This window comes from Humulus lupulus, chromosome 2 (assembly GCF_963169125.1).
Source record: "Humulus lupulus chromosome 2, drHumLupu1.1, whole genome shotgun sequence".
In the NCBI taxonomy this organism is placed as follows: domain Eukaryota; kingdom Viridiplantae; phylum Streptophyta; class Magnoliopsida; order Rosales; family Cannabaceae; genus Humulus; species Humulus lupulus.
The window spans coordinates 57,860,154-57,872,439 of NC_084794.1; the positions used below are offsets into that span (position 1 = coordinate 57,860,154).

The 12,286-nt window shown below is 37.3% G+C and overlaps 1 pseudogene; it reads right to left on the bottom strand.

Moving 5' to 3' along the window:
• The window catches only part of LOC133814292 (protein Ycf2-like), a 52,055-nt pseudogene extending 41,555 nt beyond the window's left edge, over positions 1-10,500 (bottom strand).
• Between the last annotated feature and the right edge of the window lie 1,786 nt (positions 10,501-12,286).

Sequence of the window (12,286 nt, forward strand, 5' to 3'; positions counted from 1 at the left end):
CTTTCCTTGATCTCTAGCTGGTAATAACCAGATCGTAGATCAATTCCTGGAGACATTGTCCCATCTTATACCCGATATTAAAACTTTTCATCCTTAACTGACGATTCCAACAATTTCCACTATACAACGCTCTGTCTGATTCACCCCAAGGCAAACTTCTTCAACTGCTTGTCAAACTAGTACCATCTTCCACAATGTTCGTAATACCAAATCCTTCTGTAGCCGAATCCTGAAACATACCCAATCTTTGCTTGTATACCCATCTGAATCCCTACTAGTCAACTTAGTTTCCATCCAATCTAATTAAAGTATTCCAAATGTTACCCCTACAATATGTGGTTGTCTCTTAACAATTTAACTCTCACTACGAACCCCTTTAATACTCATATCCCAATTCCTCTTCCAGAAGTTTTTAATTCCTCCTCAACAATACCAATGTCTCCAATCCCTCATATATTACCCCTGAGGCATGATCTCTATATCTGAACCTTTCCTGGAACATTCTCAACATTGAATTCTTCCAGCTCGTTATATAACCAAAAATGTGAACTATCCCATCAACTGATCATCTCTGTGGAACTAGCTTCGGGCTTCTAATGTAACAAGGCATTCCAGTCTTCTGTTCCCTAACCATGGGAAATCCATCCTAACATAGCAAATCATTCCATATCGAAGTCCTGCCCTCACTTAGCATCTTCTCAGGGGGCGTCCCCTGCCTCTGGTGCATACTAAATAACTTAACTGGTTCGCGTCACTGTCTTGACGACTATCTTGTAAATCAGACCCCTTCCTGTCAAAACTAGGAGCCATAGAACTATACGGGGTTCTTCTACCTCGTTTACCGAGACTCTTTCCTTACCGAATCCCACCAATGGAAATACTGTCTTTTGCATCTCTTGCCCTATGGAATTCATGCTCTAAACCTCATTTTCCAGATCTCAAATAACATCGCCCTCACTGCTGCCTAAATACGGATGAAGATCTCACACATTGGAGCGACCATGACGCTCTGGATCACCCCAGAGTTTAATCCTTAAATGGGCAACATTTCCAGCCACATCTGGTTATATCAATTCCAAATGAATTATTCAATGCACAACATTCATTGACATACATTATCATTACCTTACCATTCCAAATCAATCTCATACGCCTATTAGTCTCCACAGCTCAACCTATGTCCTTATAATCTCTTTCATCAAATCACCATCTAAGTTCTTCCCTACCCATCGTGCCAATATTTCGATCTGAGTACCATTCCTAGGCATCCTACTGCCACAATTACGTAGCACAATTCCTTAGTCGTTACCTCTCATCTTCATATAACCAAGGATGGAATTAGCTTTGCCCATCCACTGACCAATTCTTAGGCAACCCAAATTTTCCTCAAAACTAGAGGATAACGCCTCTTAAGCCTTCCATATAGTACTCTTATCTGTCTTTATCATTATATTAAACCAACACTGGTAATCTCACTATCAAAGTATACAAAGTAGCTCATTCTCCAGAAAAGTCTGTTGTTCTGCCATCCAATCTCAGCTATCAAACCCCACAACTTACTCACATACTGGCGAATGTCTACTGCGACCCTCAAAGGCAGATGGAGGTTCCAACCCCGACTATCATCTGCAACCCCCTGTAATACAATGCCAAGCCCACTTAACCATTCTGAACGCAAATAATTTGAATTCATCCGCCACGGCTGACTAAACTCCTTAGCCCCGAGGTTCACACTCCAAACCAACCACAACCAGGTCCAAATAACCACAATATTCATGCATACATAAGCACATTAAACACAGATCCACAATGCTATACATTTAGCTACCAACTTTTATTGCTACCAAGTACATTCACACTTTACCATGCTTCCTACATACCAGTAAACAGGTATAACATATAAATTCAATTCAGATAGTTAACCACATACAACCAGTATGCAAACCATTATCCAAATATTTATTCACATGCAATGGCCATGCTAATCAGCACACCTCAATCTCATCACACAATAGTCAAGGGCCAGACCCTATCAGTTCTCATGTTCCCTATAGTCATACAACATAATACATTCATATTTCAATCAAAAACTTAAGCATATAATCTCCTATATTCAATTACAGAACCCTGAGTCGAGCTTGTCTTTAGCAGTGAGTGTACATGTCCAGCCTATCTCCAGGAACCCTTAAACCTAGGACACTCTGATACCAAGTTGTAACGCCCTGGATAACCAAGATCGTTACACTGTGTGTTTGAAATAGTGCAAGACTTGCTAATCAAGTCCTTTGATTAAAAATGTGAATCTAACGATACAAACAGGTTAGGTTTAAAATATTTTGGTTATAAACGAATAATTTTTATTAAAATATATGTTTGGCACATGGGACCCCAAATCAAGGTTTAAATAATGTAATTACAGAATCTCCCAAAACTTATAAATAACCATGCCACTCTAATGGAAAAATACGCGTTTTAGGTTCCCGTCCCTCTACCATCCCTCGACCGTGGCGGCCGAGCAGCTGACAATGTACATCTCGCCCCTAGAGCTCTCCAACCCATGGACAACTCATCCTACCCTTGCCTTTACCAGCACCACGTAGCACCCGTGAGCCAAGGCCCAGCAAGAAAACATAACATTTAAACCACAATCAATATTAATAACCAACTATCTCACAAGACACAACCAGGTACTCAACATTCACTTATTCAACGATAACAATCAGCAAACTAACAGTCTGTCATTCAAACAATCGGCATATCATATTCATCAAAACAGTAACAAACAAAGCACATGATAATTAGGGTCGACAACTTAGGTCGCACCCTCTGTTTATCCCATTGAATCCGGCCTGCTTAAACTGAGCCCAATGCATAATACGCAATCCTCAGCTACCAGTGGCGAAGACGAGCCCTGTGCGCAAGTATAAACCCCGGTGCTCTTAGGCTGCTCGTTTACTATTTATATGGCGTGATACCATCCATTTACAATTCAAATGGCATAATACCATCCTCTTAAAGAGCATACAAGATAGGGAACCCTTAGTCCCAATACAAATCCACAACCGGGTGCAGTTTTCATACCATTAATTTCCAAACGCTATGATTACAAGAAATGCCCCTTGAGCGCGAACCGTTTCCCGAGCCCTAGCTTTTACCTAGTCACAACCAAGATAAGGAATTCCATTAATATTCAAATAAAGGTTTACGGGTAAAGTTCTAGCTTCCGGGACATCGAATTCCACCAAACACGGAGGTGGAATCGATCCCGAGCATCCTAAGTTAGGTTCCCGCGCTTAAAACCTCCATTTAGCCAAAAATACCCTTTAGGGTCGCGACCCAAAAAACTTGCGCTGTGGCCTACCCCCAAAAACAAAGCCTAGGCCTCTCTGATCACAGACACGTGCCGCAGCCCTGCCTTGTGGCGCCGCTATGCTTCCCTTAGGCAGAGCCTCCTTGGCTCTTCTTCGCTTCGCAGGGCCGCAGCACTCTAGAACAGAGCCGCGGCCCAGCCTCTCATGCCCAGAAAATCCACCATTTTTAGCATCCCAACCTTGATCAAAACCACCCCTAAACCATCCTATTTCAAAAGTCCTTTGATCACAAAACTTCTAACATGATTCTAGTTACATAATCAAGCAAAAACCTAGCTTAGAAACTCATTAAAATACAATTTTAATTTCTGAAACTCAACAGCTCAAGAACACAAGAAAACCAGTCATAAATGCTTAGAATTCAAACACTAAATCAAGAATTGGAGCTTACCTTCTCTGTTGAACCAATTCTCTAAAGGATTCCTGAGTTAACTTCCAAGTTTCAGCTTCAATTCAACCCTTCAATATCAAAATCCATAAACACCTCAAAACCCAGCCAAAACATAGAATTCTAATGATCAAGAGTATGATTCATTTCTTACCTTTGTTTCCAGCTTGTCTCGCCTAGTTTCCACTTTGTTAAACCTCTAATTCCTCAACTCAAACTCCGAATTCCCAGCCAAATCCACTTAGTTTTCAATGTTTCCTTGGGAGAGAAGAAGAGAGAGGAGGAGAGGAAATGGAGAGGGTCGGTTCCTTGAGTTTCTACTGTTTCCTATTTTACTTAGTCTAACCTTAGTTAATTAAGTCAATCCCAAGGCTCGGGGTATGAGAAACGTCCCCGAGGGCAAAATGGTAAAATTCCCCAATGTTCCTACCTAAGCTTCCTAATCTCAAATATATCCCCAATTATTTATTTCCATAACCTGATAACCCAAATAATCATCTAATACCCGAAATGCCCCTTGACTTGCCCCAAGTCAAGTACCGGGTCCCATTGTGTCTTTCCCGCTACTTGCTCCCTGGGATCGCCTCGTGCCGAAAGCTGCCAACACATATATCCACATAATAATGTGGTCTTAACAGTTTATCACAAAATCACATTTATGCCCTAACGGGTCAAAATTACAATTATGCCCCCACAACCAAACAGGGCCCGCATACTTATCCAATACTCATAAACATGCATTTCACATAATCATGCATATCACACCATTAATTCACATAACTTCCAATTATGCCCTCTCGGCACACTAATCAAGGCCCTTAAGCCTTATTAGTAATTTTGGGTCGTTACACAAGATGTATTGAACTCATAATTCATTAGAGACTTTTTATGAATGTCAACTAAGTATAGTAAGTAAATTGCTCCCAGTTGTTCAATCTTTTGATAACCAGAGTCATTCTTTGATAAATGATCACTATGAGTCAGACTCAATAGAATTTGATCATTCCTTTTTTCTGTCATTAAGGCGGAGAACTAAGCCAAGAGCTCTCTTTCTTTATCATCAATCCAACCATGGTTCGAGACCCAAGATTCTATTTTATCATCAATCCAATCACTGTTCACCTTTTTTCTTTTTCTTCTCAATGAATAGGTCTCTTTACTTATATGACTTAGATTCTTGTATTTATCAAAAAAGAGATTCGATTGATGGGATTTGGTATGATACTTATGAAATCAATGATATCGATGAGATTGACATTCAAATATTTATTCTTAGAACGTATTGATTTGACCCCACAAGTGGGACCTCCACCCCATAGCATGTAACGGCCAAAAGCAGAACCCTGTATTTCTTCTAGAAATTCTTTAACCAGAAAGAATTCAGTTCAGATGTAGGATACCTATCCACAAGTTTTCGCAACTCAATCATGTATTGTAACGACCCAAATTTGCTAATAAGGCTTAAGGGCCTTGATTAGTGTGCTGGGAGGGCATAACTGGATTATATGTGATTTAATGATTTAAAAGCATGTTATATGATTATTTGAATATCTGTGATGCATGACTATGTGTACTAGTATGCATGTAGGCCCTGAATAGATTAGAAGGGCATATTCGTAATTTTTTCCCGTTGAGGGCATAACTGTATATATTTGTGATAAATTTTCAAGACCACATTATTATGTGGATATATTTGTAATCTGTGACTCAAGGCGATCTTAGTGAGCGGTTTAGCGAAAAAGTCACGACGGGGATTTATACCCGGCTCAGGGCGAGCCTGGGGGTATTTCTGGGAATTTAGAGAGTACATTGGAGTCTATTTTGATATTGAGGAATATAATTGGGTATTATTTAGGTGTCGGGAGGTAAGCGGTAAATATTAGAGACATTCAAGGAATTAGCGGGAATTCGATGAAATGACTAAAATGCCCTTAGGAAGTTTAAAGGCCTAGTTTTAAATGGGAGGGAAAATTGGTCATTTGGATTCTAAGGGATAAGTATTATTAGGCTTTATGCCTTACTGGAATATGTAGAAGGTAGTAGAGGTCTGAAGGAAAGAAAAGGAAAGAAGGGAAAAGCAGGGCAATTTTTAAGAATGGTTTGGGTCTTCTCCATCAATTTCTTCTGGAGACTTGGGGCTAAAATCCAAAGGAGCTTAAGGCTTAGACTGTGTACTTGGGGTCTTGACCAGGTTGGGGAAACTAGCTGAGGTTGCTCATCAATTGAGGTAAGACTTTGAGGTTAATATTCAGTTCTTGGTATTGGTGTTGAATTGGTTTTCTAAGCAGAATTCTGTGGGAATTCTAGGGAAATTGAGGTTGAAGCTTTGAGGAGGTGAAGGCTAAGCAAGTGTGGGAGACAGCTTAGGTTGAACTCATCCATCAAAGGTAAGAAACTCTAGCTTCAAGCTTTGTGATTTCTATGGTTTTCCTGAGATTTTGAGCTCTAGGTTCAGCCATGGTGGATTTTGTGTTTTGGGGTGCATGTGATTGAATTTCTTGTGGTTGGGACTTATGGGATGAGTTGAGGATGTCGGGAGGCTTGTTTTGAAGTTTGGTTGAGGTTTTGTTGAGTTTTGAGAAGGTTTGGCTCGGGAAAATTCGAAGGACAAAAAGTTGTGATGGGTTGTGCTGTGACTAGCGCTACAACACTAGTCACTGGGTGCTACAGCGCTAGGTCCCAAAGTTCCAAAGCCTTTTGGCTCTGTTTGTAGCGCTATAGTGCTCTCCTTAGGGCGCTGTAGCGCTACCCTGTTTCCAGAAAGGGGTTTTTGGGTTATTTGTTAGGGTTTTTGCTCGGGGGTTTGGGTTTTGGGGTTTGATTCCACCACCCCGTTTGGTGGAATTAGGGCTTCCCGAGGGCTCGGGATTGGTCACGAGGCTAGTATTTTGGATTTGAGATTTGGTGATGATTCTGATCTATGGCTGTGACTAGGTGTACGCTAGGGCTCGGACGGGATCATGCTTGAGGATCAAATTGAACAAAGCTATCGAAATCTAAAGGTATGAAAACTGAACCTGGTTTTGTGTTTGTAATGGGACTAAGAGCTCCCTATATCTGTATAATGTCATAGATGGTATTACGCCATGGGAGATGTGATAAAGGGCCTAAGGGTGCCGTAAATAATACTTGTGCATAGGGCACAACTCGGCCACTGGTAGCTGAGGACAGCTTAACATTCACTGAGCTCAGTTTAAGCGGGCTGGAGTCAGTGGGATAAATAGAGGGCGCGGCCTAAGGGCACTAACCCTAGTTATCATATGTGAATTGATTAATGATGTACTTGGTATGCTGAATACCTAAACAACATGAGTGTCTGAATAGTTGAGTATATGTTTATACTGTGTGAGTTGTCTGGCTGTTGGCTTAATGATTATGCTCTGCTATTGTGTTTTCTTGATGGGTCTTGGCTCACGGGTGCTACGTGGTGTAGGTAAAGGCAACGGTAAGTTGGACCAATCCTGAGATGGAGAGATGTGGGGCTGAATGTACATAACCAGCTGTTCCGCCGCCATGGCCGAGGAGTGGATCGGGATGAGAAAAGCTTGATTGTCTGTTTTTCCTTAGAGTGGCTAATAACTGTATTTTAATCTCAAAATTTATTAGATTGTCTTTTAACTTTACTACTTTTGGGATCCCATGTAAAGAAAATGTTTGTTTATAAGAAATGAAGCTTTTGAGGCCAAAATATTTTAACCCTAGTTCAACTGTAGTTTCAGTGACACATTTCAAATTAAACGACTTGATTAGCGAGTCTTGCACCTTTATAAACACACAGTGTAATGGTCTTGGCTATCCTGGGTGTTACATGTATGATGGAATCATCAAAGATTTGACCCTTTCGAACTCTGTCTGTAACTCACTATAGGCTCGAGAAACAAAAAGAAGATGTGTACGAACGAGATATCCAGCAACAAGAAGAAGGAAAAGGATTGAATAGAGGAACTCCTGAACCCAAACATTTGGCGATCTTAGATGTGTTGATGTCAATGGTGAATCATTATTTCGATGAATCATTTCTTTGGACAGAAGAAGATTATGTAAACACTTACTCGAAATCTCACTTATCAGATTCCATTGTGGAAGAAAAAAAAAATTCTGAAGAATTCACTACTACAAATATAGGGTTTCTCTGCACTTTTTTTTCAATCTAAAATAAAAAGCGCAGAGAAAAGGATTGAATGACACTTAGGAACTTTGTTACTGCGGTTTTTTTTAAAAACGCAATGTAAAGTAGGAAAAGTGGGAGAAAAACGCAGAGAAAAGTTGCACTACTTTTCTCCGCGGTTTTCTTAAGAAAACCACAGAGAAATAAAGACTTTTCTCTGCGGTTTTATTGAAAAAACCGCAGAGAAAAGTAGTGTAATTTTTCAAAACTTTTACCAAGCATAACTTTGTGCTCGGTTGTCCGTTTTGATTGTTTTTTTTTTTTAACTTTGATATTTTTTTCGAGATCTATCCAAAGAAAAGACTATTTTCCTTGGATAGATCTCGAAAAAATATCAAAGTTAAAAAAAAAACAATCAAAACGGACAACCGAGCAAAAAGTTATGCTTGGTAAAAGTTTTGAAAAATTACACTACTTTTCTCTGCAGTTTTTTCAATAAAACCGTGGAGAAAAGTCTTTATTTCTCTGGGGTTTTCTTAAGAAAACCGCAGAGAAAAGGTTCCAGACCTATATATAAACTCATTCTTCCCCACAAGGTTCGTAAACCTACTTCATTTCGCGAAAAACTTCTTCAACAGCGGCGGTATGTCTTTCAACCTTCATCTTACTATTTTTTTTTCATCTTTTTTAGCTAAATCTTAGTTAAAAACTGAAGTTGATGCTTAATATTTGTCTATTTTCAAGTTTTTGGTAGTAAAAATGGTTAGGATTTGGTCGAAAAATTGTCCATTTTCACTGTATTTTTGGGCATGTATTGTGTTCTTGAGCTTCAAAATAGGTAATGATCTATATATCTTTGTTTGTATAGTTTTTTGTTTTTTTTTCATCATTATTTTTAGAGTTTATTTTGTGTGAAATAGACAAAGAGAAATCAAAATTTTGAGAGGTTTTTCATAAATCATTAATTTGGTTGTTGAATTTTTTTTCTTCAGATTTTTCGGTGACAAAACCTGAAAATTTTGTTTTTTTTTCCAGGTTTTCAGGTTTCTTTTGTATGCAGCTAGATAGATCTCGAAAAAATACCCAAGTTAAAAAAAAAACACCAAAAACAGAGAACTGAGCACAAAGTTATGCTTCGTCAAAATTTTGAAAAATTACACTACTTTTCTCTGCCGTTTTTTCAATAAAACCGCGGAGAAAAGTCTTTCTTTCTCAGCGGTTGTTTTAAAAAAACCGCGGAGAAAAGTACATCTTTCTCTGCGGTTGGCTTACTACAACCGCAGAGAAAAGTGACACTTTTCTCCGCGATTGGCATACCACTTTTCTCTGCGGTCGAATACACTGCGCTTTTCAATACTCTCGAAAACCGCAGTGTATTGAGTAAAAAAACCGCAGTGAAAAGCCTTTTTTGTAGTAGTGATTCACCATGATATATCTAATCCATGCATAATATCATGAAAAATGGATACAAATTTTGGGCTGCTACTTAGTATCGGCAATAGGTCTGAAAAAGTATCTAAAAATATCAAATTTAGATATTTGTATCCAGTTGAAGTAAGGAACCATGGCATATATGTTTGCAATATATTCCATTTTGAGAGAGTTAAAAAAGCACTATCTCATTGAAAATTTCTATACATCTACCCTTTCTCAAGGCATTTCTTTAGACAAAGACCATGTTTTTCCTCTTTTCAGATGGTAAATATTTCTTAGAATATGGAGTGTGAATCAAACCCATGTTTGAATTGAAATTGAGATATTGATGCAAGTTCTTCTCTTCTGAATCAGCCAGATTAATATCTAAAAGAGGTTGACAATAAGTTCTTTCAAAATTGTCTATTTTTCCCCCTGTTAGAAGTATTCCAAAATGTCTGCGATCGAATAAATAGCTCTACGAACGAATGGATCGTATCGGATCGAATTGGAAAATGGAAAGATTTGTACAAGTTATACCTTTCGTCACCATTTTGTGGAAAATCGTTAGGTATGGATATGTTAGACACTTGTAACTTGATTGGTGAAATAGTATCTCTCTCCAAAAAAGCATATATTCTTTTACTGCCATGAAAATAAAATATTTTGTTGCGAATGAACAAGATATTGAGGAATTGTCCATACATAAAATCTTAATTATTGATACAAGCCTTTTCCACATAAAAAGGGAATCCTTTGTTACAATAGAAGCAGAAGTGATGTGGATTATTCAAGAATTGAAGTCGATTAGCTTTATAAAAAGAAGATATCAATGAGCTTCTATGAAATGGTTTCACGGGATTCAGCTAATTGTCTTGATCGTTGGATATCATTGAGAAATATGAATCCGTGTTATCAAAAGATTTTATGCGATTATTTCTAGTACGGAATGAGTCAATCATCCACTTTGGTATCTTATTGAACAAAAATGGTGATATTGTTCCTCCATTGATCAAGAATTTTGATTTTTGGGAAGTATCATGATCATCCAATAAAAAGGGTTTCCGATTTTTTAAATGAACGATTTAAAGACCTATTGATTCTAACAAGTGATGGCAAAGTTGATCATTCGGACCTTTCAATTCATAGATGTGAATCTCGGACCTATGAATGGGGATATTCCCGAAACTCACAAAGAAAAAAGGAAGTGAGTTAGACAAAAAGAAAGAAAGGAAGTTATATAAAGATATTTATTGATATTTTTTCTAGATGGGAAAAAGATAAGGGTTCAAAAAACAATAGTCAAATCACAATAAATATAACAAAAACAAAATTAAATGATTTAAACTTAACAAGATAAGAGAACCACATGTGTTGTAGTGATTCTTCCTCATTTATAGCTAATTCCTGCACTAAAGGATTCAATTTAATTGATGATGACCAGAGAAAAATCAGTCTTTACAACACAAAAGCTACAGAAATTCAAGATCAGAAAAGTATTTGATTAAATTGCAATGTAATAAATCCAATTTGTTAATAATTCTCCATAACTTAACTCTTTTATTTAGGAAAGAGAGCTAAGCAAAACATCCATGTTCAGATTTTTTTTATAATCAAAGGCTGAAACAGAGTGTAAGTGCCACCAGACAAACAAGACAACATATATACACAGAGGGCACTAGCACAATTTTGACTAATTATATATAAATGTATCTTGCATTATACCCAAAGCCATGTTTGTTGACAAAAAATCTTTTAGAAACATTAGTGTCATTGATCAAAGTTTTATCCACTACTAAATATGAGGTAATATATTTTTTTAACTTAAAATAAAAAAATAAAAATGCATATTGTTCTAACATAGCATATCTCAATATATGGAGCTAATCTAGACAACAAGGAAAATTACGAAAACATTAATGTGGATCCTATCTAGAGATTTGAAGGCCCAGTAGGTAGCATAGCAAGCATACAACAAACAAAGCTCGTTTGGCTACAAATATCAATCTATTGCTTATCAAAAGCACACCAAAACAGCAAATTCTATAAAAGAAAATACATCCATCCAATACACAATAATACAAAAGCATAAAAAGCTCAATTCAAAAGTCCTTTAAAGCTTTAACCTCAATCTATGGAGCTAATCTATAGTTAACTGACAATAAAATATATACAAATCAATAATCTTAGCTTAGAAAGTTACAACCTCTTGAAATAAGAACAAGATTAGAACTTGAATACATAGAAAATAAAAAACAAAAAAGAAAAGTTAGGAACTTGAAAGCACCTGCAAAGAGATTTCATTTCTTCTTTCCTCCCAAATTTTATAAGCCTTTCTCTCTTAGAAGCTACAATAGTCTTTCTTATTCACAACTCCCAATCAACTGCCATAAAAAAACACCACAACTTTAGATAGTCAAGAGCAATTTCTTATTAAAAGAGGGTACTCATTAATTATGAAAATAAAAAACCTTCCTTTGTGTTTAGAAGTTCTTGAAGTGTAGGAGGCACTTTTCTGTAAAGAACTGCAGCTTCGACAATTAGATATCAAAAACACAGTTAAAATTTAAAAAAAAAACAGTAGAACAGAGTATTTGTAGTACCACTGTCTTACAAATACGATTTCAAAGTCCCAAGTGTAAATCAACCATTGGTAATGCTCTGCATTTTTCAAAAGCCAAGGAAAAATAAACAGTAGATAATCATCAAGAACTAGATATCTAAACTTATACCAAGAACTAAATATCCCCAACAAGTCATGGTCATATATGTATATAAATCTAGATCCCACATCAAAATCTAGATCCCACATCAAAATCCAAGACCCGAGGGATCTGCAAAATCATGTAGAACACACACAAAACCCTCAGTAATTATAATCAACTATTAGTTACCAACACAGTGCACAAAGTAGTTACACAGAACGACTGAAACTCTACAAAACACATAAATACTAGTACAAAGTCCCAACTTCAGAACAAAAATCGACAATGCTCTGAGAATCAT